The sequence below is a fragment of the Erpetoichthys calabaricus genome, chromosome 9, assembly GCF_900747795.2.
Source record: "Erpetoichthys calabaricus chromosome 9, fErpCal1.3, whole genome shotgun sequence".
Lineage (NCBI taxonomy): Eukaryota > Metazoa > Chordata > Cladistia > Polypteriformes > Polypteridae > Erpetoichthys > Erpetoichthys calabaricus.
Window position 1 is genome coordinate 68,485,489 of NC_041402.2, and position 24,008 is coordinate 68,509,496.

The 24,008-nt window shown below is 40.8% G+C and overlaps 1 protein-coding gene across 1 annotated transcript in view; it reads right to left on the reverse strand.

Moving 5' to 3' along the window:
- The window catches only part of vac14 (vac14 homolog (S. cerevisiae)), a 201,993-nt gene that overhangs the window by 88,883 nt on the left and 89,102 nt on the right, over window positions 1-24,008 (reverse strand). The gene's annotated exons all lie outside the window — the stretch shown is intronic.

Genomic DNA, 24,008 nt, shown 5'->3' on the forward strand with positions numbered 1-24,008 from the left:
AGACCATTTAAAGGCTTTTGCAGGTGTTTTGAGTTAATTAGCTGATTAGAGTGTGGCACCAGGTGTCTTCAATATTGAACCTTTTCACAATATTCTAATTTTCCAAGATACTGAATTTGGGACTTTCATTAGTTGTCAGTTATAATCATCAACATTAAAAGAAATAAACATTTGAAATACATCAGTCTGTGTGTAATGAATGAATCTAATATACAAGTTTCACTTTTTGAATGGAATTACTGAAATAAATCAACTTTGTCATGATATTCTAATTTTATGACCAGCACCTGTATGCCATCTGTTTAATATCTGGAAGTTTTTAATTTACAGTATATATTCACCAATACAGCTTCTGAACAAATTTCTTCCTGTACAGAGATGCAGAAGCCTATACTAAAGTAACCCTGAACAGGATGCCAGTAGACCCACCCACTTTCACCAAGGAACAATTAAGTGTCACCAGTCAAACTTATTTTCATGTCTTTACAATTAAAACCCTAAGTAAATCTGACTAAACACTCAAAAGAACATACCCTGAAAACTCCACACAGACAGCGTCCAAAGGATTTTAGACTTTAGGCAGCGTCATCGACAGGACCAGTATTGACCACACAACACTTATCATTGTATGTGAAAATGTACTGGCACCGTGGGCTAAGTGTTTTGCATACACAATTAATTTAGTAAGTCTCATTATTGGACCAATATGTCAAAACACAACATTTGTTTCATAAATGCACTACTGAATCTACAGACTTGTTTGCAACTGGCAAAACACAAGCTTATTGTATTGTAATACTACTCATGATATACTTAAATGCTACTAGAAGCATCATGCCACTGTAAAAAGTGTTTCTTTCCTAAAGTAAAAGATACTCATTTAAAATGAACTTAATTAATAAAGTGAATTTTGCATTCCTACATAGAATTTTATGTTTGCATTAACTTCTATTTTTAAAGAATAAACTTTGTTTAGACAGTATAACTAAATTTGTTAAAATTAATTTAATAAACTTTAATTCTATTTTGCATGCACATCTGAACAGCCTTATGTCAATTGTACACCGCCACATGAAGATGGAATAGATGCGCATTTCCTCATGAATTTCCTTTCTCACTCTCTGTCCACCCTTATTTTTATTATTTTTTTTTTAATTCTTGCAAAAAGCCGTGGATTAGTTTGCTTGTGTCTTGAAATACTTGGGTCAGCCTCAAACAACATGTATATTTAGTCCTACTGTACCTCATTGATGTTGTCCAGTTAAAAATTATGAAAATGGTCTGGGTTAAGGGGTGGTTTGTGGCACAAAAAAAAAAAAAAAAAAAGACTTTTTAGCAGACTGTGGCAGACCATCAGGGGTAATTTTTTAGGCATTACTGTTGTTTTTAAAATGGGTGTTTAACCCTCAACAGTGCAAGATTGCACTCATTTAAGTTGTGATTTAAAAATGTAGTCACATTTTTAGTAATTTGAACCATGATGTTTTTTAATGATATTTGTGTGCTTATAGTTAAATACTGTGTGCAACTGTGCATGCATAGTAAACCCATATGGTTTCTCAAAAATGTTTTTCAAGCATTTTGGCAGCATCTGCCAGCACAATTCCAAAAAAAAAAAAAAAAAAATACAAGTTAATTGCTTACATTCATACCCCTTGCAGCAACAAAGTAATCTCTAGAAAAACTCAACTGAATTGCCTGAAAAAACAAAAAGAGAGACGATCTCAAAGTCATAAGTGAAAAAATTACTTAAAAGATATTTTAACTATGAAGACAAGAAGTTGTCAGCCAGGGTCTACTGAAAACTAAAAATAAAAATGGACAGCCTTAATACAGGTGTATTTGTTATTCTACCATGCTTTAAAGTGCTTACACATAGACAAATAGGAGCCATATTTGAACATCTTTATCTTTCTAATCAGTTAACAACATCAGTTCACCTTACCTAAATGTAATTGGACTGTAAGAGAAAAAAACGGTGTACCCAGGAGAAACTCAAATGGACAAGAACCCCAGTCCCCTTACTGCAATGCAACAGTGCTACCACTGTGCCTTTATTTCAAGTATATTTCAAAATTTGGTCCTAAATTTAATTTAAGTTAAACACAGTATCAGCAAGTTAAACAGTAGAAATACTGTGTAACAAATTAAACAATCTAAATGCTACTGTTTTGGACGTTGGTGTTTCTCACCCTGGTCAAATAGAACAGCAAACATCTCAGAAATGTATTTAAATGGATTATGTACTTTTAATCAGACAACTTAATCAGTTATTTCAAAATATGTACTGATACTGGAACTGCATTTTGAAATGAACATGAAAGCATTGTTGGGGTTCAGATGTACATGTTGCCCAAAAGAAGTTCTATAATATTCATATACCCTTTTTCCCCACTTGTATGACTATGACACTGTGTGTATTACAAATCACTAAATGAAGCTCTGACATATTACCTTAGACATGTTCACGAAGGAAATGTTGCTTGCTTGATTTACTTGTTTTAATAATGCATAGCATGTTTAGCTTGTATTTCCAAGCTTTTAAGGTAAACACTGAATGTCTTTTTAAATATACTGCTGCAAAATAATATATGAGCGAAGTGTTTTATTATTTTACTATTTCTGATTATGACAGGATTCAGATTATCCTTGAGCAAGAAGGTACAGAACAGGCTGATGGCCTTGATGACACTGGTATCATCATTGAAGGTCAAGAAGTACTGATGGGACTCAAAAGTGTGTCACAGGACTGTGCCACTCTCTTAGGGTTCGTACTGTATATGGATTAAACCTATAGAAAAAAAAAAAGTATATATATATATATATATATATATATATATATATATATATATATATACACACACACACACACAAGTAAAATTCCATTACGACGAATATCTTTACAACAAAGTATTTTTATGGTCCCGACAGTTTCCCCATATGACACGAGTCTATAGAAATCTTGTTACTACGAAGTACTGTACATTCAGCAGATACTTTCATTACAACGAAGTGCCCAAAAGACCTTAAAATGCCTGAATGAATCATCCACAGAGATGTTATTTCTGTGGTCGCAGCTCAGTTGTGCATAACGATCGGCAAACAGAAACATTGTAAAAAAAAATTTCTTTCTTCGAAATTTGCTCGTACTGTTTTTTTTTTTACTGTTTTTGTTTTGGGTGGTTTTCAGCGATACCTTTTGCTTATCGCTCGTCAACATTTGTAAAACATCCATTGGAATTTAACTGATTGTCACCCTCCTATAGAAACAGCAGACACAAAAAAAATGGTAACAGTTCATATTAGAAAAAAAGTTAAAGAAAGCACTATAGTGACAACCTGGAGGTGGGGCTCGATGGCGAGCATTTGGTGGCCGGGCTTGGCCGGGCACAGCCTGAAGAGGCAACGTGGATCCCCCTTCCCAAGGGCTCACCACCTATGGGAGGGGCCAAGGAGGTCGGGTGCAGTGTGAGTTGGGTGGTGGCCAAAGGTGGGGACCTTGGCGCTCCGATCCTCGGCTACAGAAGCTGGCTCTTGGGACGTGGAATGTCACCTCTCTGAAGGGGAAGGAGCCTGAGCTTGTGTGCGAGGTTGAGAGGTTCCGGTTAGATATAGTCGGGCTCACCTCGACGCACAGCTTGGACTCTGGAACCAATCTCCTTGAGAGGGGCTGGACTCTCTACCACTCTGGAGTTGCCCCCAGTGAGAGGCTCCAAGCGGCTGTGGGCATACTTATTGCATCTCGACTTGGAGCCTGTACATTGGGGTTTACCCCGGTGGATGAGAGGGTAGCCTCCCTCCACCTTCGGGTGGGGGGACAAGTCCTAACTGTTGTTTGTGCGTATGCATCGAACAGCAGTTCGAAGTACCCACCCTTTTTGGAGTCCCTGGAGGGGGTGCTAGAGGGCATACCTTCTGGGGACTCCCTCTTACTGCTGGGAGACTTCAATGGTCACATGGGCAATGACAGTGAGAACTGGAAGGGTGTGATTGGGAGGAATGGCCCCCCCCATCTGAACCTGAGTGGTGTTTTGTTATTGGACTTCTGTGCTCATCACGGATTGTCCATAACAAACACCATGTTCAAGCATAGGGGTGTTCATATGTGCACTTGGCACCAGGACACCCTAGGCCTCAATTCGATGATCGACTTTGTGGTCGTGTCGTCGGACCTGCGGCCACATGTCTTGGACACTCGGGTGAAGAGAGGGGTGGAGCTGTCAACTGATCAGCAACTGGTGGTGAGTTGGCTTCGATGGTGAGGGAGGATGCTGGTCAGGCCTGGTAGGCCCAAACGTGTTGAGGATCTGCTGGGAACGTCTGGCAGAGCCCCCTGTCAGAAGTAGCTTCAACTCCCACCTCCGGCAGAACTTCGACCACATCCCGAGGGAGGGGGGGGGATATTGAGTCCGAATGGGCCATGTTCCGTGCCTCTATTGTTGAGGCAGCTGACCGGAGCTGTGGCCGTAAGGTGGTCGGTGCCTGTCATGGCGGCAATCCCCGAACCCGCTGGTGGACACCAGCGATGAGGGATGTCTTCAAGCTGAAGAACGAGTCCTACCAGTCCCTTTTGTCCTGTGGGACTCTGGAGGCAGCTAATAGGTACCGGCAGGCCAAGCGGAATGCGGCTTTGGTGGTTGCTGAGGCAAAAACTCGGGCATGGGAGAAGTTTGTGGAGGCCATGGAGAACGACTTTCGGATGGCTTCGAGGAGATTCTGGTCCACCGTCCGGCGTCTCAGGAGGGGGAAGCAGTGCAGTGTCAACACTGTATATGGTGGGGATGGTGCACTGCTGACCTCGACTCGGGATGTTGTGGGTCGGTGGGGGGGGAGTACTTCGAAGATCTCCTCAATCCCACTAACATGCCTTCCAATGAGGAAGCAGAGCCTGGGGACTCGGAGGTGGGCTCCCCCATCTCTGGGACCTTTGGTGGTCAAAAAACTCCTTGGTGGCAGGGCCCCGGGGGTGGATGAGATAGGCCCGGAGTTCCTCAAGGCTCTGGATGTTGTAGGGCTGTCTTGGTTGACACGTCTCTGCAACATCGCATGGACATCAGGGACAGTGCCTCTGGAATGGCAGACCGGGCTGGTGGTCCCCCTCTTTAAGAAGGGGGACCGGAGGGTGTGTTCCAACTACAGAGGGATCACACTCCTCAGCCTCCCTGGAAAAGTCTATTCGGGGGTTCTAGAGAGGAGGGTCCGTCGGATAGTCGAACCTCGGATTCAGGAGGAACAGTGTGGTTTTCGTCCTGGTCGCAGAACAGTGGACCAACTCTACACCCTTAGCAGAGTCCTGGAGGATGCATGGGAGTTCGCCCAACCAGTCTACATATGTTTTGTGGACTTGGAATAGGCGTTCGACCGTGTCACTCGGGGAATCCTGTGGGGGGTGCTCCGGGAGTATGGAGTACCGGACCCCCTGATAAGGGCTGTTCGGACCCTGTACAACCGGTGTCGGAGCTTGGTCCGCATTGCCAGCAGTAGGTCAAACCTGTTTCCAGTGAGAGTTGGACTCCACCAGGACTGCCCTTTGTCACCGATTCTGTTCATAACTTTTATGGACAGAATTTCTAGGCGCGGCCAGGGTGTTGAGGGGGTCCGGTTTTCTGGACTCAGGATTGGGTCACTGCTTTTTGCAGATGATGTTGTCCTGTTTGCTTCATCAGGCCGTAATCTTCAGCTCTCTCTGGATCGGTTCGCAGCTGAGTGTGAAGCGACTGGGATGGGAATCAGCACCTCCAAATCCGAGACCATGGTCCTAAGCCGGAAAAGGGTGGAGTGCCTTCTCAGGGTTGGGAGCGAGATCCTGCCTCAAGTGGAGGAGTTCAAGTATCTCAGGGTCTTCTTCACAAGTGAGGGAAGAACACAGCGTGAGATTGACAGGTGGATCGGTGCGGTGTCCGCAATGATGCGGGCTCTGCATCGGTCTGTCGTGGTGAAAAAGGAGCTGAGCCGTAAGGCAAAGCTCTCAATTTACCGGTTGATCTATGTTCCTAGCCTCACCTATGGTCATGAGCTATGGGTAGTGACCGAAAGAACGAGATCGCGAATACAAGCGGCTGAAATGAGTTTCCTCCGCAGGGTGTCTGGGCTCTCCCTTAAAGATAGGGTGAGAAGCTCAGTCATCCGGGAGGGGCTCAGAGTAGAGCCGTTGCTCCTCCGCATCGAGAGGAGTCAGATGAGGTGGCTCGGGCATCTGATCAGGATGCCTCCTGGAAGCCTCCCTGGTGAGGTGTTCCGGGCACGTCCAACCAGGAGGAGGCCCCGGGGAAAACCCAGGACACGCTGGAGGGACTATGTCTCCTGGCTGGCCTGGGAACGCCTTGGGATTCTCCCGGAAGAGCTAGAAGAAGGGGCTGGGGAAAGGGAAGTCTGGGCATCTCTGTTCAAGCTGCTGCCTCCGCGACCTGACCTTGGATAAGCGGAAGGGGTTGTGTACAAAGGGCAGGGACGTAATCAGTGCGAGCGTATGACCCACTAGCCATGTTTTTGAAAGTTTGGCCCTGTGCCTTATTAATTGTCATCGCAAAGGAAAATCTAACAGGAAATTGTCTTTGTGTTAAAGTAAAAGGCAAATTATCCGCGACAAACAAACTGTTTTACACGCTGCATACCAACCCGTGGCATAGTATACGCCGCATAATCACTCCGCTTTTTTAATGTATTTTAAGCAGAGGGAAAAAAATGAACATTTGCAAAATCCGTAACGCTGCTTTCAGTAAGTACAATGCACACGCGTTTAATTTGTCGGCCACTTTTTGCCAGCCGTCTTTTCTGGTTTGGGCTGCTTTTACAGTTTTACCGCTTGTGCATATTAAATCTTCATTTCGGATTATTACATCCAGTTAGTCTGTTAGACTAATCTGCTACACAGCTGCATTTGAAAAACCGACTTATCCCGGATGAGTTTCACCGGCATTAATGATTAGGAATCTGGTTGGAACAAAATCCTGCATCAGCAGGTGTTCACCAGGACCGAGTTTGGGAAACACTGCTGAACACAGACGAAACCGACTCAGGTGAGGAGTTGGGGCGGGCAAAGTGGTTGCAGCTATTGATTATTCAGTGTTGTTTGCCTGGGTGTCTGATCTGCTCGATGGGATCATAAATAAAAGTAAAACAATGTGAAGGCAATGTCACAGGTGATCCTGTGGTATAGCGGGTCCACAGCTCCCCTTCAAAAGGCCATTTTTAAATAAATAATCATCGCACTCACAGCGTAGCGAGGGGCGTGGAAGTGTGGCTGAAACGGTTTCCGGGTGGAGTCGTGCTGCGGGCATTTCTCCCCTGTGCAGTGTGTGAGCGAGTGAGGAGAGAGAGAGAGAGAGAAAGCCGGTACGTTAGAGTGAGCGAGAGCAGGCTCGAAGGCAATGTGTTCCTGTGATATAGCGGGTCCATAGCTCCCCTTCAAAAGGCCATTTTTAATCAGGTGACTGACAGTAGTGGAGTCAGGCACAGAGAATGTCAGCTGGTGAGAGAGCGTCTCGACTTTTGCAGGGCCTGCATCGGTGAAGCAGGTGAGACGCTAATGAAAAAGAGGCACAGGGCTTATTGGTTTTTAAAGACTGCTTCCTTCATTGTGTTTTAACCTCAGTTTTAAAGGATTGTGCGGCTCTCTCTCTCGTGCTGCCTGTGTGTGTGCCTCCGTCTCTCTCTGGCGCTGCCTGTGTGTGTGCGCGGCTCTCTCTCTCGCGCTGCCTGTGTGTATGCCTCTGTGTCTCTCTGGCGCTGCCTCTGTGTGTGCGCAGCTCTCTCTCTCGTGCTGCCTGTGTGTGTGCGCAGCTCTCTCTCTCGCGCTGCCTATGTGTGTGCCTCTGTCTCTCTCTGGCACTGCCTCTGTGTGAACCGAGGTTCCACTGAGGTTGACTAATGAAAAGTCAACGTGGCTCAGAGCTGCAAGTGGATTGTGGCACAGACAAACAGAAATGACGGCATGTTTTCCGAGGCATCACGTCCGAGTTGGTGGCCGTGGCTCTGCGAGTTTTTGTCGTATCCAATGGTCTAAGAGTGGCTCCTTCCTGCGTGCGCCATTGGCGTCTTACTTGTCGGCGGTTTAGTGAATCCACACCCCTTCCAGCGTGCTTTCCATGGGTGGCTACTTGTCGGCGGTTTAGTGAATTATATATATAGATTAAACCATAGAATGCACAGCGTAATAGTAAACGAAATGTAAAAACATTGAATAACACTGAGAAAACCTTGAACAAGAGAGAAAACTAACACTGCAATAGTTCGTGCTATAGCGCTACCAAACGCTGGCTAAAAACACAGCACAGGGAAAAAAATGAACATTTGAAAAAATCTGTAATTTAATAAACCACCAAGAAAAGTAACACTGCAACAATGCACGCTACGAACCGATCGCTGTAAACAGAAGTGAAAACAAAATCAAGGCTAGTGCATTCTTTAACTGCCTTCCTACCTTATGCATCCAGCTCTCTCTCTCGCTCTGCCTGTGTGTGTGTGTGCGTGTCTCTCTCTCGATGCTGCCTGAGTGTGTGTGCGTCTCTCTCTCACGCTGCCTGTGTGTGTGTGTGTGTGCGTCTGTCTCTCTCTCGCGCTGCCTGTGTGTGTGCGCGCATCTCTCTCTCTCTGTCTCTCGCTGCCTCTGTGTGTGTGCGTCTCTCTCTCTCTCGCTGCCTTTGCCACAGCAGCTTTTGTAGTATTCTTGAACCTTTTGTGAAAGTGTTTATTTGATCTTTGGAAACCAGGCTTCACACATTCTATAGTTTATGCCTACATTTTGTAACATTTATTACTAAAATATGAAAAAGTTTCTGTTTTAACAATGAGTTTACACAGATTACTGTAGAAACGGAACACACATGAAATGCACATGTTCCAAATAACGATCTATTATTTCCACTCTAAAACTTCAGCAGTTCAGTCACTCCCAGATAATCAAACAAGGCATGAGTTGGGAGAACATTGTGAACGTTCTGCGACGGTAGGGGATGGAATAGCCGGCTGCTTGCTGCTCGTCTTAATCGGCACACTTAGAAGACAAAAGACACTGGCGGAGAGGTGAGAATAGTTTTAAGGTGGGCCGGATCTACGAGTTTTTTCGTAGACTCTGGTAATTCTAGTGTTAAACAAAACACATTTGCAGATCTAATCCATTATCTTTTACTTTCACAGCTGCATATTTTTCAGACTTTTCCTTCTATACTTACTTGAAATATAGCAAGCTTTAGACATACTTCAGGAACTAAAATATTAAAACTCTGTGACTTACAAGATAAATTTAATCTACTTGCCTCTGCAACATTGCAAAGACGATACAGCAGCTGTTTATTAGCTGTCTAATACAACAATGACAAAGAGGGTTAGTCAGACCGCCTTTGAAAATGGAGAATATCCATTAAAAATTAAATACAAAAAAGAAAAGAACATTAAGTGTCTTTCAGTGTTTGCCGCCACAGCAACCACGATTGTGAAAAACTAACAATAATCGTGCCATTTACTGAAAAATCAAGCTTACGACTAAGTGCAGTAATGAAAATTAGTTGCTAGACAAAACCTGGTATCTCCAGATCCTTTCTTGACATTTTATCTAAACCTAAAGGCACTTTGTGCTCAGGTATGATAGATATGTCTGCAACACACATACTTGGGCTAGCTGTACTGTTTAAGGGTACACAAATGAGAAGATATATACTAAGGACTAAATCCAAATGAAATGAATAGAACTTAAAAAGATGAGGTGTTTGTGCTCTATTCCCAAACAAACATGAGTTCTAACAGGTACATAGGTCTTAGAAACTTATAGTAATTAATTTGAAACAATGAGAATGAAGGTCTCCTATGATATACTGCTGCCATATCTATGGTTAATTCCTGCTTTCCTGAACAATGCTGTCATAAGCAGGTCTAGTACCTCCACAGACATGTAATGGAAAAAATAGGTTCAGAGAATGGATGGACATAGATCAGCAAAACACAGGTTCCTGTTTAATTAAACCTCACAAATGCTCTACAACTGCACCTTCCACTTCCTACCAAAAGCACACAAAAGGTAGTTTCATACTAGTACTCTTAAAAAATAAATAAATAAAAAAGTAGCTTTATTTTTTAAATACAGATACAGTGATCCCTCGCTATATCGCGCTTCGTCTTTCGCGGCTTCACTCCATTGTGGATTTTAAATGTAAGCATATGTGAATATATATCGCGGATTTTTCACTGCTTCGCGGATGTCTGCGGTCTACAGTACGTGTGCTTCCTCAGTTGATTTGCCCAATCAGAGCATGCGGTTAAGTTCCTGTGTGCTGCTGATTGGCTCAGCGACGGAGTGCTGCATTAACCAGGAAGTCTAATCTCACTCATTTTGCATTAACGTGCACAAGCGCCAACAGAAGATGCAAATGATTGCAGAAAAGGTAAAAGTTTTGGATATGTTGAAGGAAGGAAACAGCTACACCGCTGCAGGACACCATTACAGCATAAATGAGTCCATGATTCTTTTTATTTAAAAAGGAGGAAAAGCATATAAGATCTACGGCCGCAGTGTCTTTTAACCAGGGCGCAAAATGAGTTGCAAGTGGACGTTTTAAGGCAGTAGTCTGGATGGAATCTGCTTTAGGGATTTGGATTGAAGAGTGATGGAAGAAGAACAACGGCGGTGCTAAACAGTCGCCTGAAGAGGCTCCTTTAGAAGAGCTGTAATGCTATCCTTTGTTGTGCAGTAAAATTAAACTCATCGTTATCAGACAAGTCGTCGTGTCATTGTTGGTGAGTAACCATAATTAATTATTTACGTTCAGTACTTATTACATGTACATAGTTTGTCACTGTACGCACATTTTACTGTATACAATTTTTCTTGCATTGTACGTATTTATTGCTGGTGGCCTGTCTGTCGTAATGGCTGTGACATATGTGATATCGGAGACGCTCGATATCTTTAAAATAATATTTAGGTTTTACTGTATGTAAACTGTGTTTACATGCATAATTTCAACGAATCTTATCTAATATCTAAGAGAATTCAAAGGGTTTATGCTGTATAATTGTGCATGAAATGATTATAATAGTGTGGGAGAGTTTATAAGGGCTTAAAATATATAAAAATAACCATATAAACATATGGTTTCTACTTCGCGGATTTTCTTATTTCGCGGGTGACTCTGGAACGCAACCCCTGCGATGGAGGAGGGATTACTGTACTGACTCCAGTAGTTATTTCCTTTCACACCTTGTGTTAGGAAAGGACGAGGCTCCAAAAGCCAGGCTGCAGAAAAATGTATTTAAGAGCATATTTTAATACAAATGATTCAATAAATAAGAAATAATGCAGATGTTTTCTGAAAATGTTCTTCTTCTTGTAATATCTTGCACACTGCTTTTCACATTTCATACAAGGGCAAACCCATGTAATAAAAAGTATGACCTTTAACTCAAGTTAAGCCTCATCCAAAGTGGGTGAATGCTTTGACATGCCACAGTTATGATCTGGGATAACATATTGCTAAAAGGATTTGTGCTGCAAGAGGTAAAGAGGCTATGGACAAAAAAATTTAATCACTCCATTAACACCACATATACTCTGGTGTTCTGATTAAAAATGCCCCTACTCTAAAGATTTGTGTTGGTCCAGGATAGCTGGATAGTGGGTTAAGAAGATACAGCTTTCAAAAATCTTCACATGAATTAATCCACCCCTAAATATGATATAGAAAAGAAAAGTGGAGTACAGGGAAAGGTTTATGATCATGGCAGGAAGGATGACATTAAGGTTAAGAAGAGTAGAGTAGCCCTCCCTATAAGCAAATTTAAATGTACTGGGAAGAGGAGCAAGGGTAAGAAAAACATCACAGATATGACATATGTAATACAGTGGCATGCAAAAGTTTAGCCAACTTCTTTAAAATGTCTGTTACAGTGAATAGTTAAGTAAGAAGCAGAAGATGAATTGATCACCAAAGGGCAAAAAAGTTAAAGACGACACATTTCTTTTCATTATTTTATGTAAGATTTGTGTATTGTTTTAGTGTTGTACGATTGTGTGAAAAAATGAAAAAGAGAACCATGCAAAACTTTAAACCCTGAGACTGTGGGTTCTTGTGTGACCACAAGAAAATCACTTCATCTGCCTGTGCGTTAAATGGAAAAACAAAAGAAATGTAACTGGTTGCTGGTCCAAATCCCATAAATGCCTGAAGTGATTCTACTCCATGGGCCCTTGAGCAAGGCACTTAACCTGCAGTTGCTCTATCCTGGGTATGACGTCAACCAGCATCCAGCCCTGCAAGCAAGTTCTCCAACTAGTAGGGAAAACTTAGGGGTTGGTGGCAGGATTGGCACCCCAGCCACTGTAAACAACCTCACACTGTTCCATTTGAACTAGTGTGGTGCTGAGGGGTCATCCGTTGCACGGTTGCGCTTAGGTCCTAATTTGGGATCCTGAAGTAGTTTGTTGTGTGGTGTGTGTGGCAACACACTGTATCAGTGCATGTTCCCAATCTCTCTCCTAACCCTCACCATACATTTCTTTATTTTGGTGCCACCTCCTCCATCACCAAATTTCTTACAACATGACATTTTCTACTCCAGTCTGAACTCTGATCATTCATTTTATTTTATCTGTTCCTAACTTCAAGAAATAATCAAAGAACTATGGCAACATAGCCAAGTAACTAAATTTTGTACCTCCTCTGAGCCAAGAACTGTAACAGCAAAACAATAATAGTATGCCAAGCTGAATGCAGCCTCAGGCTGGACAAATGAGAAAAACAGCAAGTTTGTGTAACTTGAGTAAGAAGAAGGTCCACAATTTATAAAATATAGACTTGTGCAATCCTTGTGAAAAGACAAGACTTTGTAATCAGAATGATCATGGACTCTAATAAATTTCTGCAAAAGCATATTCAAACACATGAAAAATCATAGAAAGTGAACAGTATAACAAATGATCAATCAGTCAATTAATCTTTATTTTACACATCACCCACAAAAGAGCATTCCAACACAAGGTGCTTTACAAATTAGAAAACCAATATAAAAAAATTTAAAAAACAAAAACATACATATAAAATATAAAGATGAGTAATCTGGTGAAGAACACACAAAATGACTTTGTGGAAAACACTGAATGTGAGGTAAGCTAGCATTTTTTGCTTGAGAGGCAAACAACAGATGGTTTCCAATGTGAAACCCTCTTGTTCCCGGTAAAATAATGAACAGATTTACGAAACACAGGAAACAAGATTAAACTGGTTGGGTGTTCAAGTTTTCCTAAGCAGCATGACAATAAAAGGCCTGAAGATAAGTGAAGGAAAAACTAACACTTTTGCACTAGCGGAACAAAAATTTTGTGAAACAGAAGTAAATCCTGTTTAAGAACCACACAAGGCACAGTTTTTTCCTTTTATTATAGCTGAAAAAGTAATGGGACATAGCTACCTTTCACCACTTTCTGACAATCTCCAGTAAATAAAATCAGCTGGCTTGAGTTGCAGCCAGGACAGCAAAACAAAGCATTGATTTTTCCTCATCCTATCAAAACGGCCAGCACTGGGAACCCAAAGATGTGGCAAGCTTCCTGTCACTGCCAAACAACCAGAATAAGTATTTCAGTTCACTGCACAGATGTCAAGAGTTTTTTTTAGAGCTGGCATCTACACACACTGCTCTACACTAATAAAGCAAGCTGAACTTGCTATCTGGGACCAATAGAGACACAGTGCTGATTTTTCAAGTAAGGATACATTATTGGTATGTTTGTCTGTTCCCTGAAAGCCAAGCTTCAGGATGCAATTAACATGATACTGCTGGGATGTCAACTTGAGTGGGTCCACTGTGGGAAAGTTTAGAAATGGACAACTAAATAAATATGCTGGCTCTGGGCCATTAAGCATTTCAAACTGCAAAACTCAAACAGAATTTTTTTTTGTTTAAAACATTACTTTTCCCATGTGTCATTGTACAGTACACACCCAAAATGCTAGAGCACCCGTGAATTGTGAAAAAGCGCAAATTTTGGATGTGGTTAAAAAAAAAGCCTATTTTTATAGTTTAAACCCTAAATATTCCCCCAAAACACTTTAATTTAATTTCAAACTCAGCTTAATACATTACCTAAAAAAAAGAATGTAAAGGTAAACCTGTATACTGTACTGCTATGTCTCCCGCAATTCTAGAATGTAAAATACAGATGTTTCCGCTATATATACTATAGTTCATGCAAGCGCATTTTCATTGCCAGAAGCCTTAGAAGGTGCAGGGCGTTTCGATGGCATCCTGGGCCTTTAACCCTTAAACTGCCACATACTTAGGGGTTAATGCATCCCTGGACGCCAAATACCTTTTTTGCTGACTTTAAGTACATAAAGAAAAAGTGAAATTTTAATAGAACACATTTTTTTTCCATGCAAAGAGCATCACAATTACTGCAACACTGATCATTTTACACACTGCTAATGAACTGTAAAAACTATTTAAAAAACTACTGGAACAATAAGTAAATCACCGAGCCAACTGTGCTTGAACTAGCAGCACGCAAACACACAGAGGTAAATGCTGACCCTGTCTCAATCCCAGAGACAGTGAGGCTGCAGTGTGTCACGCTTGGGTTACAGAATTGCACAGAAACACAGGAAATTGTAGAGACAGGAACTTCATTCAAACACTTCAAACAAACATGTCTCTTTCAGAAGTAAAATGAGCTCAGTATGCAGTTAGTTATCGATTAAAGAATAGACAAACATCATAGGAGAACACAACTCCCAACAGGAGCAGAGGATGTCTGGGGGAGGAGAGAGAAACAAAGCAATCAGCCAAAAAGGACAGGTGCTGTTCAGGCTTTTAAGGAAGCTCCTGCGTGCTCACAAATGGTACTGGGAAATGACTAGAGCTGGTTGTGACAGTTTAAGGGATAAGTGAAACAAAACGGAAAACACAAGAACACTCAGCTGGAGATGCATCACTGTCAATCAGCAGCAAGGACAAATGAATAACGCTGTAGCAGTCCGGTGCCGCTAAGATTCACACGACGAAGACGGCGATTTATTTATTTTTATAGTGAAGATTCCAGGGACGCACCCAGCCTTGACCCGACTCGCACGTACTCACAAACAGAGACAAAAACAAAGCAATCCGGTAATCAAATAGCAAATAAAGAATGTAATGAAAACAAATGAAATAAATGAAAACGATACCACCCCTGTTCCCCCTACAGCCATCACACATTAAATACAACAAAGCACCAACAAAACACACACAGTAAATCATGAAAAACGGCAACAGATGAAATGTAATGATGAAAATAGATAGTCCAGAGATCTGCACGTTGAATGGGAATGTAAAGATAGTCCTACTGCTAGTTCCTGAAATGGTGAAGACAGGTTCAGGAGTGCTTCTTTCTTTGCAGGATGGCCATGAATCAACTTACAGTCCTCATGTACACAGGCAGACGGCAGACAATGCAGATGCCAAACACGAAACGATCCAGGACAAAACGAATAAGTACAGGTAACCCAACAAAAGGCAGGCAGAGACAGGAACTTGAAACACAAATTACAAAAACTTTTTTTTTGCTTTTGGTCACCGGCCCCCTTTGTAAAAGCCGCGCTGACATCCTTTGACCCCAATAGCCCCAGTACCCTCAGCAGAAGACCAATCAGAGCCACTGCAGGGACTGCTGGGAGTCGCAGTTTCAAATTCTATTGGGTACTTTCACCATCCCAAGCCACATTTCCGCTACAGTTGTTTCCTGTTCTCTCTACATTACAGTACTGCCACAAAAAAAGCCATAAAAATTGCGGAGGATATTTGCGGTTTCCGCTAATAATTATTAGATAGGTTCTAAGGAAAAATCCGCAAATGACTGAGGCCAAGAACTTTGAACCACAACTTCGCGGGGGTCTACTGTGCATATTAAATTACCACAAGTTTCAAAATAGCTTCAAACAATCAAACTAGCACAATATTATATATATTGGTCATATATATATATATATATATATATATATATATATATATATATATATATATATACACCCTAAGTTCTTGTCTATAAGCCAGACTCATGTATTAGCCGGAGACCAAAAATCCTACGAATTTTTAAAATAAAATCGTATCATAGATAAGCCGGACTCATGGATAAGCCGAACGTACTATAACCTATAACTAATAGAAGGGAGGGAGGTCAGTGGTCTCACTCGCGCCCATTTAATTTCTTTAAGGGGGGAGAGAGTGTGAGATATTGGCGTCTCTCTCACTCCCCGCATGGCGCGGTTGGAGCGGCCGGAGCGCGTTCTTTCTGCTCTGGGCGTCGCCGAGTCAACACGAGCGTGTAGCGGTCATTTAAATTGTGATTTTATATGTAAGCATATTTAAATATATATCGCGGATTTCTGCGGACAATGGGTCTTTTAATTTCTGGTACATGCTTCCTCAGTTGGTTTGCCCAGTTGATTTCATACAAGGGACGCTATTGGCAGATGGCTGAGAAGCTACCCGGCTTACTTTTCTGTCTCTCTTGTGCTGACTATCTGTGATCCTGACGTATGGGGATTGAGCAGGGGGGCTGTTTGCACACCTAGACGATACGGACGCTCGTCTAAAAATGCTGAAAGATTATCTTCACGTTGCTATCTTTTGTAAAGCTGATTCCTGAAAAGACATGCTGCACAGTGCTTCGCATACTTAAAAGCTCGAAGGGCACGTATTGATTTTTGACTGAAAAACAAACTCTCTCTCTCTCTCTCTTTGTCTGCTCCTGACGGAGGGGGTGTGAGCTGCCGCCTTCAACAGCTTTGTGCCGCGGTGCTTCGCATACTTAAAAGCCAAACAGACATATTGATTTGTTTGCTTCACTCCTTTGAAGAGGAAGATATGTTTGCATTCTTTTAATTGTGAGACGGAACTGTCATCTCTGTCTTGTCATGGAGCACAGTTTAAACTTTTGAAAAAGAGACAAATGTTTGTTTGCAGTGTTTGAATAACGTTCCTGTCTCTCTACAACCTCCTGTGTTTCTGCGCAAATCTGTGACCCAAGCATGACAATATAAAAATAACCATATAAACATATGGTTTCTACTTCGCGGATATTCTTATTTCGCGGGTGGCTCTGGAACGCAACCCCCGCGATGGATGTATAAGCCGGACTTATGTATAAGCCGATATTCTATTTTTTCATTTTCACAACTTTTTTCCTTAGATAAGCCGCGGCTTATAGACAAGAACTTAGGGTACATATATATATATATATATATATATATATATATATATATATATGACCAATAAATAAAGAACACCAAATTTTAAATTTCCATCTAATGCTCACCCCCAAGTCAAGACAGGAAATGAGTCACACCTATTCAAAGTGCAATCAATATGCTTTAAGGAAATAAAAATATTCATACAGTTCTGAAACTATTTTTTTATTTGAAGAAAATAACATTACATGCAATCTAGTCAAACAAATGACACCATGGTGAGTACACAAACACAAGAAAGCTAAAACTACAGAAACAAAAATGAAAAGAAAAAATTTCAGACAGTTTAAAAAAAAAAATGAAAAAGCAACAAAATCGAACTCAACACCCACCTGAGAGAGAGCCAATAGCATAGGAAAAAAAACTCCTTCACTCTCGTGATATAAATGCTTATTCTAAAAATGTATTAATTAAATCTTGTCCTTTTAAAAAAAAAAAAAAAAAAAAAAAAAAGGTTTTGAACAGATCCTTTAAGTGATAATTTGATTGTTTCCAATTTCAAATGCTACAGAACATCAGTTACCTACTGACTTATAAAAGATGGGTTTGGATTCTTCCAGTTAAGCAGGATTAGTCTATGTGTTACTAGTGTGGCACAGAGAATTACAATTGATTTGTCCTTCACTTTAAGCCCATCAAAAAACACAGCTGTCAATAGGTTTGGAGTTATTGTGACACCAAGGTCGTTTGATAAGCATTCAAAGATTTCTGTCCAAAGTTATTTTAATTGTGTGCACACCCAAAACATGTGGCCCAGTGAGGCTGGAGTTAGATTGCAATGTTAGCTGGTTGAATCTTACCCTGTATACATTTTGGACAATTTTAAACAAGATAACTTTCATCAACGTATTCTGCAACTAATTTAATCTATTGTTGCTGGGACAGGCAACAAGGGGACATGGTCTATCATTGGGTAAAGGATGTAGGGGAAAATTCACAATTATTTATTGCAAAAGTACCCAATTTTTTCCCCAATATGCAGTATGTCATCTGTTGGAGTAAGAAATGTATTTGTACAGCCTCTTCAACTCCAGCTGGCAGAAGCACTTGAAGGCTGATACTGAAATTAAAATTCACAGTTAAATGTAATCAAACAAAAAAAGAAGCAGAAAGAATCATCACTGTAAGTTCATGTCTTTGTGTCAGATGTAACCAAGTTCAGCAAACAAAACAAAATGAAGCCAATGTACTTATATTTTAAAAGTGGATGCAAAGCATCATATGTATTTTTTTATGTGTACCTCATGGCAACATACTGTATGTACAGAACAATAGAAAGAGCTGAATGAAAATTAAAGTGATGATGACAACGGTAAAAGCCAAGAAAAAAATAAATAAAATAAGCTATATTATCCAGAGGTAACATGTATATTTTTTTCTGCAAAAGCACTGAAGCTGAAATAAATTCCAGGTCCTTCCAAATTTTAGCATGTGAAATAAGGGAGTGAAAAAAGTATGACACATTAAGACAATAAATCTAGTATGTGTGATTCTCAGATACATAAGCTCTCCTCACTTTTGTAGTGATGACTAGCACATTTCTTATATTTAAGTAAGAATAACTTTAGAATTTTTTTTTCCATTTAGAGCTAAGGTTCCCAACAGAGACAGTACCGCCCACCGGTTGGCGCTGAAGAAATCTAAGGGGGCATTTCTGGTCAAAGACATATTACGGGGGCATTGAGGACCAGCCACCGCCCCCTTGGGCAATACTCCCAAGAACGCGCTGAAAAGTTTGATTAATACTAAAAAATCATCGAACGTATGTTTCAACCAATAATTTTAAATGTTCATTAAGAAAGTCCCGTCTGTATTAAATAGTAGGTATTGGTACATTATATTTACAAATTTGCACAAGTAATGCATTCTCTGATGCAAGTCCTTACAAGATTAAAGCATGTGCGGAGGACCGAACCTATGCATGTTTTGACAGGAAATTACTATAAATACGTAAGAAGTTTTTTTTTTTTATCAATACCGGATTGTTTCGGAATTTCTTCAGAGCAAGTGTAAACCTAAAATTACAGTGCGGTACCTATAGATCATATTCAAAGGATAACACATGTGAACCTACTTATTAAAAACTAGGGGGCTTTGCCTCTTGCACGCTTCGCTCGCCAACCCTCCGGCTTGCGCTACATGCCAGGCACTTCGCGTCTTTGCCGCTCGCTTATGTGGATTTCACTTTCACCAAACAACAAATCTTTTAATTCTTCATTCTTCATTCATCCAACCTCTTCATTGGGAAAAAACACTACTTTTCTAGCGGGACTGGAAAGTATCTCCCTGAAAAAGTCACGTCTCGTCTCAGGCTAAAAAGTCGTCTCGTCCCAGGTTTTTTTTTTTTTTTTTAATATAACAGAGAGATATATTATTGGCGCAATAACTGTTGCCACATAGGTAAGTACGTATTTTTTATTATTATTATTTTATTATTATTATTATTACTATTATTGTTTTATTTTTACAGATAAAACCATATCGGATTCAAAGAAAAAATGTAGACAATATAATGTCGAATATAGTAATCCCTCCTCCATCGCGGGGGTTGCGTTCCAGAGCCACCCGCGAAATAAGAAAATCCGTGAAGTAGAAACCATATGTTTATATGGTTATTTTTATATTGTCATGCTTGGGTCACAGATTTGCGCAGAAACACAGGAGGTTGTAGAGAGACAGGAACGTTATTCAAACACTGCAAACAAACATTTGTCTCTTTTTCAAAAGTTTAAACTGTGCTCCATGACAAGACAGAGATGACAGTTCTGTCTCACAATTAAAAGAATGCAAACATATCTTCCTCTTCAAAGGAAACAGAGAGGAAAGCAAACAAATCAATAGGGCTGTTTGTTTTTAAGTATGCGAAGCACCGCCGGTACAAAGCTGTTGAAGGCGGCAGCTCACACCCCCTCCGTCAGGAGCAGGGAGAGAGAGAGAGATAGAGAGAGAGAGACAGAGAAAAACAAAATCAAAAATCAATACGTGCCCTTTGAGCTTTTAAGTATGCTAAGCACCGTGCAGCATACTTAAAAGCTGCACACAGAAGATAGCAACATGAAGATAATCTTTCAGCATTTTTAGACGAGCGTCCGTATCGTCTAGGTGTGCGAACAGCCCCCCTGCTCACACCCCCTACGTCAGGATCACAGATAGTCAGCGCAAGAGAGAGAGAAAGAAAAGTAAGTTGGGTAGCTTCTCAGCCAACTGCCAATAGCGTCCCTTGTATGAAATCAACTGGGCAAACCAACTGAGGAAGCAAGTACCAGAAATTAAAAGACCCATTGTCCGCAGAAATCCGCGAACCAGCAAAAAATCCGCGATATATATTTAAATATGCTTACATATAAAATCCGCGATAGAGTGAAGCCGCGAAAGGCGAAGCGTGATATAGCGAGGGATCACTGTATTTGAAATATGGTTTTATTCAGTCACCCACAAACAAGACATTGCCAATGTGCCTGATTTGCCAGAAAGTTATTTCAAATGAAGCCATGAAACCTTTGCAATTAGAAGAACATTTGACCAAAATACATCCTGACAGAAAAGATAAAAATTTACTTTCAAATGCTCAAAGAACTTTGGCTGATATGTTTTCAGCAGCATCAAAACAAGACAATGATGGAGTACGTGCCTTTTACAAAATTTCTTTGCTTATTGCTAAGAAATAAATCGCGAAAACCGCAAACTGTTGGCGAAGAATGGATACTGCCGGCTGTGAGTGAGGTTCTGCGCACTGTGCTGCACGAGCCACCGTCTGATATTATTAAAAAAAACCCATTGAGCAATAATACAGTGCAGAGACGAATCGACAAAATGTCCAAGGATGTGGAGAGTTCTTTAACTGATTTTTTGAAGACTAACGAGTTTTCTTTACAGCTCGATGAATCTACTTTACCAAGCAATGAGTCTTTACTTCTAGCGTACGTTCGCTTCATAAAAGATGAAAAAATTTGTAAAGAACTATATTTTGCAAGAACATTAGAAACAGACACTAAAGGAATATCAATATTTGACTTATTGGAATACTATTTAAAAGAAAAAGGTATTCCTCTGAATAATATGGTGTCCGTTGCTATTGATGATGCTCCAGCAATGGCTGAATGCTACCGTGGGTTGATTTCATATTTGAAAAAGATGCTACCAAATGTAGTCGCTGTGCATTGTGTGATTCACTGACAAAATTTGGTTGCAAAAAACCTTAGTAATTGCCTTTATCGCTTGCTACAGTATGTAATTACAGCAGTTAACAAGATCAGAAGCAATGCTCAAAATAATAGATTATTTGGAAAGCTTTGTGATGAAAATGACTAAGACTTCAATTGTTTACTATTGCACACAGAAGTTTGTTGGCTGTCAAAGGGTACCTGTTCAAAACGATTTTATAAACTCTTTGAATTAGTTATATAAAGTTTTCTGAAAACAAAGATGATGTTAAAGGAGAATTTGTTGAAATTTAAGAATAATATAGCTTATTTGACATTTATAAAACAAATTTAATGAAACGAATCTACAGCTGCAAGGAGATGATTTGAATTTGATCAAAGCAAAGGCAAGTATTTCTGCGTTTGGGTCAAAACTTGTCTTGTACAAACGAAAATTTTATCAGTTTCCAAATATTTCTTCAGTGGAAACAAATAATGGTGACATTCTGGTTTATTGCCAGTATTTGGAAGCACTTAAAGAGGATTTTACAAATAGATTTCAGGATTTACTCAACATGATCATTCTAGATTAGTTCCTAGAACCTTCCTCAAACCTACAAATATCACTGCAGGAGGAGTTTATAGAATTGTCAACAAATTAAGAGTTGAAATTGAAATTTAAAAATGGTTATCAAGAATTTTGGCTTCAAAGGCAAATTCCAATATTATGTCTAGCCTTAAGGGTTGGAGCAAATAAGTTTTTCATTGCATTCCCATCATCATATTTAGCCGAAAGAGGATTTAGCATGGTCAACAATCTATTAACAAAGAAAAGAAACAGATTGTCAATAGTGGAACGCTGCGATTTAAGATTGCTGATGTCAAAAACAGCACCAAACATCAAAAAATGAGTGTCATCACACCAAGCTCAACCCTCTCACTAATAACATTATATCCACCCATCCATTATCCAACCCACTATATCCTAATTACAGGGTTACAGGGGTCTGCTGGAGCCAATCCCAGCCAACACAGGGTTGCACAAAAAACAAACCCCAGGCAGGGCACCAGCCCACCGCAGGACACACACACACACACACACACACACCCCAAGCACACACTAGGGACTATATGTCTTTGGACTGTAGGAGGAAACCAGAGCACCCGGAGGAAATACATACAAACACAGAGAGAACATGCAAACTCCACACAGGGAGGACCTGGGAAGCGAACCCAGGTCTCCTAACTGTGAGGCAGCAGCACTATCACTGCGCCGCCCCAACATTATAGTCATTTTTTTAATATATATATTTTTTTAAATCATACTTTTGAGCAATACACCAATATTGTTATCAGAATCAGAATATCTTTATTGTTATTGTAACAAATACAACGAAATTAGGTGCAGTCCCTGCAGAGTCAAAATATAAATAAATATAATTATAAAAGGATAAGAAAGGATAAGAAGAAATAATGTAGAACACAAACATTCAACATAAGACCTTAATTGCACATGAAACACTATTGCACAAAAAGTCATCTATTGCACTGCTGTATTGGAGGTGATTAAGTGGCATTCAGTGCCCTAATAGCAACAGGGTAGAAACTGTTATTCAGTCCATTAGTCTTTGTTTTGATTCTCCTATATCTTTTGCCTGATGGCAACAGTTGGAACATATCATGAGCTGGGTGTGAGGAGTCTTTTAAGATGTTTTCCGCTTTCCTGAGGCAGCAAGAGCTGTGCAGTTCATCCAGAGAGGGTAAAGAACAGCCGATGATCTGCTGGGCACTCTTTACGATCCGCTGATGTGTTTTCCTCTGTGCTGTTGTGCAGCTGGAAAACCACACACAGAGGCAGTAGCACAGGATACCCTCAATAGAGAGGCGATAGGGCACCAGCAGTTTTTGGGGGGTGTTATTTTTCATGAGGACTCTCAGGAAATAAAGTCTCTTCGCCAGCTCAACTGTGTTCACACCCCAGGACAGGTCTTCCATGATGTGGACTCCCAGGAAGAGGAAAGTATCACACCCCTCTCAACACAGTCCCCTCTAATGTAGAGTGGTTTGATGTCCGTTTTCTTTTTCCTGAAGTCCACAACGAGCTCCTTGGTCTTAATTGTGTTCAGGAGCAGGTTGTTGTCAGTACACCATGCTGTCAGCTGCTCCACTTCGTCCCTGTAGGCGGACTCATCCTCCCCAGAGATAAGCCCCACCACAGTGGTGTCAACTGCAAATTTGACGATGGTGTTGCTGTGGTGGGCGGGGGCGCAGTCATGTGTGTACAGCGTGAAGAGCAGGGGGCTCAGCACATCTTCTAATAAAATAATTTTTAAAATCTGTCCTTGTTTTTCAATATATAGTATAGTATAGGTCACCCAAGGGGGGGCGCTATCGAATCACTCTTTGAAAATGTGCGCTCTGACCCCAAAAAAGTTGTGAAACTATGATTTAGAGCAAATATACAGTGTGCTATTTTAGTTCAAGATTTTTAACATAAGTAGAAAGCCATAATGTTGAGCATATTTTCATTTCACTGCCTTTAAAATTGTGTTTTTAGTGAAGGTGTCTCCATATGCATTTGGCAATGCCAATGCTCCCAAATATTTCATTTTGTACAATAACTGCTGCTCCAATGTAGTGCACCTTCTTT